The sequence below is a fragment of the Podarcis filfolensis genome (genome assembly GCF_964270895.1).
Source record: "Podarcis filfolensis genome assembly, chromosome: 1".
In the NCBI taxonomy this organism is placed as follows: Eukaryota; Metazoa; Chordata; class Lepidosauria; order Squamata; family Lacertidae; genus Podarcis; species Podarcis filfolensis.
Window position 1 is genome coordinate 43,666,089 of NC_139604.1, and position 6,737 is coordinate 43,672,825.

The 6,737-nt window shown below is 44.6% G+C and overlaps 1 long non-coding RNA gene across 1 annotated transcript; it reads right to left on the reverse strand.

The window, feature by feature from the left end:
- Positions 1 to 1,212: 1,212 nt before the first annotated feature.
- LOC310749643 lies at positions 1,213 to 3,172 on the reverse strand. The gene is made up of 2 exons (XR_014541688.1): positions 3,058 to 3,172; positions 1,213 to 1,794 (listed from the first exon to the last, which is right to left on the reverse strand). It is a non-coding gene; the product is annotated as an uncharacterized lncRNA (long non-coding RNA).
- Between the last annotated feature and the right edge of the window lie 3,565 nt (positions 3,173 to 6,737).

Genomic DNA, 6,737 nt, shown 5'->3' on the forward strand with positions numbered 1-6,737 from the left:
CGTGACAGAGTGAGGGTTTGAACCCCGGTTGAAGTACAACACACTAACTCAGAGATCACCAACCCAGGTTCTGCTGGTACCCACAAAGGCCCTTCTTGGCACCTCTGGGCAACAGGGTATCATGGGCACTAAGCTGGCAAACCTCAATATATTATTATATTATGGCAAGTAGTTTTCGGAGCTGGAAGGGTCTATCCCTGCACCCTTGCTTTCTTGGTAGTTTTGAAGGATTTTCAGGCCAAGAAGTGACAGGAATGCTTCCTGATTCTTTTTTCTTTCTTTTTTCTAACTTTTTTTTTTTTTTTTTTTTGCTTAGTTGTGTGCAGTTAGAGGCTCACACAGAGTCTTAGCTAGGTGATCTTGTGCTCCTGGCAGAACCATCCAGATCATGCAATAATCAAGAACTTTATTTATAGAAATATTTATGGACATATTTCTTTTAGCCAATTTTGCGCCCCCCCACCGTCTGCGCCACTGGTGGAGGCCTTCCTTGCCACCCCCTAGCTACGGCCCTGGGTTCACACTACTTGGGACAGCAACAGACCTGCTTGGTGGTTGTTGTTTTTTTAAACCCCAGTTTCCCTTAGTCACAGATAAAGTAGGGCTCAGAGAGGGACTGGTTTTAATCGCAAAGAGGCAAACAGATAAAGGAGGGTGGTCCCTCCTCCCTCCTGTGAGACTGGTGGCCACATTCAACAGGTGTCATGATCTGACCACCTGTTTTGAATGACATTTGGGAGTGAAAGATGTTACATGGTTAAATTGCAACCAGCCCCAGGACCTCGTGGTGAAGGGCAAACTATAACTACCTACAAATTAAGGAATTTGTATTCATTAAGTTAGTATAAGCCACTTTGTGAAGGCTCAGCTTCAGGGGAGAATCTACCATGATGCTTCAGGCCCCCTAACCCTAAAATGTGGGGTGTAGTAGACCCAATTTGAGTCACACAACTCAAAACTATTATTATTATTATTATTATTATTATTATTATTATTATTATTATTCTATTTCAACAGTCCCAAAGTTTCAGGGTCACTAGCACAGATGTTGTAAAGGTATGGTGATCTGTTGTGGAACAACCCCATTGAAGAAGATAACAGTGGTTACCTAGACCTAGTTTCTGTCTAGGAGCCCCCATAACAGTTCAAGCTTCAGGGCCCCCAAAATGTGGGTCCACCACTGCCCAGCTTAACTATTGACTGAGGAAAATCTTCTGATTTGATATCGTTTATTTTCAGATATGCTCAGACCTGCTGAAACAAAGTAAGCCATGTTAGGCACCGGGCAGTTGCTAGTCCACAGAAAATTACACAAAGGAAGCCTAATACTGCTGCACAAAATGAGGACGATGAATAGCAAAACCAGAGCCACAGTTCTGCTCAAAAGTTGTTCATATAGATCAAGGATCTTTGAGGTGGTGGCAGCTGCTTGTAGCAAATGACTGTGTCTTACAGCTTTGGTCTCACACTTCTGGGACAGAATTCACCGACCAATTCCGTACCTCGCTATTGTGCAAATATTTTTCTTCTTCTTTTCCCCCAACTTTTGCATTTTTTTACCCATCGGTAGATTTTCAGCACCACCTAGTTGCCAGATGTTATATTTTGCTATTTTTCTGTGACTTTCCCGTATCCCTCTCTCTGGATCTCCACAAGATGGGGAGTGTGTTATGGCAGCTATCATTGCTAGGCAGTTCAGCCATGTGTCAAAAGCTGCTTTTCCCTTTCCCCTGGGCTGGTGGGAAAGACTGAGCCTGGAGGCCATTTCAGACAGTGCCTACATGGTGGTTATACCTGAGAAGGGAAAAACAGAAAACACAGATCACCTGGATCGTATCTGGGAAAGAAATTGGGAGCATTGAGTACTCATGGAGAGGCATTTCCCAGCAGCATGGAACTGAGCTGGGCAAAAGACCATTGAGATTTGATCCAGGAAACAGATCCTAGGGCTAGTTTTGGCTGCACCTTTGATTATTCTGAAGCAGGTAAAATTCATTAGACAGATATTGATGTTAAAAGGTCCCTTCCGAGAGACACTTACAATCTAAATTTTGACAGAGCAGGAAACAAAGGAAGAAAGTGAGGGATGTAAATGGTATGTTAGCTACCAAACAATAGGAGCAAATGCAAATACCTGCACTTCAGTTTAATAATAATAATAATAATAATAATAATAATAATAATAATACTATTTGTACCCAGCCTATCTGTCTAGGCAGCCCCAGCCACTTTGGGGGGCTTCCAACAGATAATAAAAATAATAAAACGCCAAACATTAAAAAACTTCCCTATACAGGTCTGCCTTCAGTTGTCTTCTAAAAGTTGTATAGTTATTTTTCTCCTTCACATGTGATGGAAGAGAAGGCCCTCTGCCTGGTTCCCTGTAACTTCACTTCTTGCAGTGAGGGAACCACCAGAAGGCCCTCAGAGGAGGACCTCAATGTCCGGGCTGAATGATGGGGGTGGAGACGCTCCTCAGAAGATAAGTCCACTTTACATAACCAAAGAGTCCTGGGCATACTAGTTTAAATGCCTGTCAACACATCTCCCATGATCACATTTATAACAGTCAGTTGTAAACCAGTTTGTGCTTGGATTGCTCCATCCACCACTGATAAGACCACTTCACTGGACAAAAACTGCTGGCATTAAGTCCTGTTCATAGCTCACTCTTCCCTAATAAGAACTATCTCACACTGTGGTGTGTAACATATTCAACCCCGTGATCTGAAGGTTCGCACTCTCAATGATGGCTCACAGAAGAGCTGACACATCCAATTAATGTAACGTCCTCTTTGAAGAACCATGTTTTTGGCACGAAAGATCCTCCAGCCGGACTATTTATACCTTAGAAGGCACACAAGCTGCACAACGTGTCTGCGGATTCGCTTTATTTATTACCACCCCCCACCCCCGTGATTCATATTGTCTTTTGTGTGATGGTGCTAATTATTTTGAAAGCATCCCAAGGACTGTCACTCCACTTTTGTTGACAGCAAATGTGGAAAATTAATTTGAACGGAGGAGCCGAAGATAACAACTTCATCTCCAAATTACCGCTGACTGATTCTGTATTGCCAGATCTAGCAAGTTCACTTCCTTGTCATGTCGCTGAAGAATGTAACACTTTATGGTGAGAGTCGGGCGCAAACCTCTTTCTGAGGACCGTTAGTTGAGCATTCTGAACACTCCTCTTGTAAGCCACTCACAGAAGTCCATGTTGGCAAGTCCACAGGCAGGAGCAGCCAATGGGGAGGAGCGATGCTGAGCACCTGGCCTCCCGACTCCAGTGCCACTGCAGTTTGGGGACAAGCAGGAATGGGGGCAAGGCAGCAGGGGGGGTAGGCACTGTGCAGATCTCTGTCGGAGCAAATCCAGAACTCCTTTCATTCCTTTTGTTTTGTCCATTTTTTTATCAGCAAATTTAACAAGAAACAAAAGGGGGGAGGGGAGACGAAATAAAAATCAAAGGAAAAAGAGAGGGAGAGAAGAGCAGGGGAAATGATACATTATATTTTTGCTAATACTAATAAACCACAATCAGTTCATATTACAGATACAGTGGCTATCAGTACAAAAATCTCAAATTAAACATCAGTTAAGACCAGCCCTCCGGATATCCAAATAGGTATCTACACTAAATTGATGTGTATATGTAATATATTCAAACGTCGCTAGGACAGACCACTGTGTAACAGACATTGAGTATTTATTCTTCCAGGCTGAAAGTATAACTCTTTCAAGCTGCCTGTTCTCCTATGAGTTTTATTGATATCTAACTGCTACCAGAGTATTTATATCAATCACACTAAAGATACAATTTGTGTTCCATTATATTATGAACGGTGCCCATTTTTCTGCCATCGGGGCTGCTGGTGTAAATCTATTCCTGTAATGAATTTCGTTACATTTGGCCACATTCACAACACACATTTAAAGCACTATGGTACTACTTTAAACAGTCATGGCTCCCCTGAACCATTTTGGGAGCTGTAGTTTCTTAAGGGTGCTGAGAGTCATTAAGAGACCCCTGTTCCCCTTCCAGAGCTACAATTCCCAGAATTCCCTGTGAAGAGGGATTGTTAGAGCATTCGGGGAACTGGGAATATGATTCCCCTACCAACTCTCAGCACTCTTAAGAAACTGCAGCTCCCAGAATTTGGGGAAAGCCATGACTGTTTAAAGTGGCATCATAGTGCTTTAAATGCATGATGTGAATGGGGCCTTATTCTTGTTGGCCCCATATAATACTTTAAATATAATACAGTGGTACCTCGGGTTACATATGCTTCAGGTTACATACGCTTCAGGTTACAGACTCCGCTAGCCCAGAAATAGTGCTTCAGGTTAAGAACTTTGCTTCAGGATGAGAACAGAAATCGTGCTCCAGCGGCGCGGCAACAGCAGGAGGCCCCATTAGCTAAAGTGGTGCTTCAGGTTAAGAACAGTTTCATGTTAAGTACTGACCTCCGGAACGAATTAAGTACTTAACCCGAGGTACCACTGTACTTCAAAGAGCCTAAGAAAAGTTATGCTGGATGATACCAAAGACCTATCAAATCCAGCATCTGATTTCCCACAGAGACCAACCAGATGCCTCAGGGAAATCCCAACAGTTCCCTCTTCCCAGTGCTATTTTCCAGCAGGAGAATTTTTTGAATTGGTGTGTTTATTTCCTCCCTTCTTCATTTGTGAAGCTATTCTGAACAAGGTTGTTTTTAATAATAAATGTAATAATAATAATAATATCTGGATCCTTGACATTCACTCCTTCCATCCCATCTCTCCACTAGACCCCTCTGCCAGCAGAAACTCTGCTTGATAAAAAAAATTACTTCTTAGGCCTCGACAACAGTCAGAACACATTATTGTTCCACGTGAGCCAAAGCAGCGACGGCAAAGGCCCGCTTTATTCCCTACAGACTGGCCTGCTCCTGCCGCTGCCATCCATCGCCATCAAGCCAGCAGTAACTCCAGCCGGCATTTTAAACACTGCCAGCAGGAGCGGATTTGTTCCCTCCGCCTTTTGTCTCCATGGGCAAGGACAACATGCTACCAGTACGGATGCTACTACCGCTGTCAATTCAGTTGATCAGAGTGTCAGACTAAACGCCCGTTTGCTGCCAGAGCTTGCCTGATTATAGAAATAAAGGATGATGCTGTGTCTCCTTTAAGGGGGAAGGAAAGTACATAGGAAGGTGCCCGAGTCAGACCGTTAGTCCATCAAGCTCTGCATTGTCCGCACTGACTGGCAGTGCTGCTCCCCCAATAAGAACATAAGAAGAGCCCTTTTCATAGTCTCATTGCTGAGCTGCAATGGGCAGAGCTCAGCAGAGTGGGAGGCCAGCCAACCAGAAGAGTCTCTGAGGTGTGCTTGCCTGGGGGAAAAGTCAGCATCGGAAGTCAGGTCCAGTCCTGGTGCTGGTTTTGACCTATAAAGCCTTAAATGGCTCAGGACCGCAATACCTCAAGGACCGCCTCTTTCCATATGAACCTACCCAGACCCTGAGATCATCTTCCTCAAGAGGTCCGGAGGGTGGCAACACAAGAACGGGCCTTCTCTGCAGTAGAACGCTCTCCCCTGGCGCCTTCACGACACACCTTTAGGCGCCAAGCAAAAACGTTCCATTTAACCAGGCCTTTGGTTGTTCTGATTGACATCCTATACCCTTTTAAAATGTGACTCTTTTCTGGGGAGTGTTATTTGGTTGTTGTTTTTCTTCTGATTATATATGTTGTGATCTTTTCTGTGAACCGCCCTGAGACATCCGGTATAGGGTGGTATATAAACTCAATCAATCAATCAATAATAATAATAGGGTCCGGCAAACTGCAATCCATGTAGTCAGGCAATCCAGGGGTCAGGGAATCCACTGATCATGGGATCAGCGGTCAAGAGAAGCAGGAAGCAGCAAGGTAGGGCCAGGAACTATAAGCGTTTCCAGCATCTGACTGGTGCTGGAAGCTCTGCTTAAGAAGGCTGAAGCCAGCTGGTTCTCATCAGCACCTTCTCCTCTGTGTCCTCGAAGGCTGGTCAGCTGCAGTTGGAGTCTTTTCACCTTCTCCCCTTCAGGCTGCTGTTCAGCAGGCAAAGCTGACTCCTAGCCCATGACAGCCCTGCTGGATCAAGCCCCATCTAGCCCTGCATCCTGTTCTCCCAGTGGCCAACCAGATGCGTTTTGGAAACCCCAAAATACTCTCCCCTTCTGTGGTTTCTAGCAACTACCGTAATATTTGCTACCTCCAACTCTGGTTTTCCTCCCTCAGGGTTTTAGGCAGGGACCATCCCCAGTCATAATGGGATGCTAAGGATTGAACCTGAGCCTTCCTGTGGAGCAGATGTTTTACCACTCAGCCACGGCCCTCCCCCAGACGTAGCAGATGGGGCTGACTTAAAACTGTTTAGCAGGAGTTCAGGTAAGAGGAGGAGGGTCAGCACTTAAATGATAAGATGGTGGGTAGGAGCAGCTGCCCCTCCTCACCTTTTATAGTGACTCTTTTTAAAAGGTTACAGGGTGGGAGTATAATTTGGCTAAAATTGAGGGGAGTCGGAGTAGAGCTTATGGATTTCATTAATCACACACACCATTTCCCTCACAATTTGAGCACTTGTCACACCCACAGAGCACTGTAATTTGGCAAATATCAAGGTGGAAGCTTCATTCCAGTTAAATATTTTGTATATGGCAGATCAAAACTTTTCATTCTTCAATCAGATAGGTTGTGAGGCTACACAG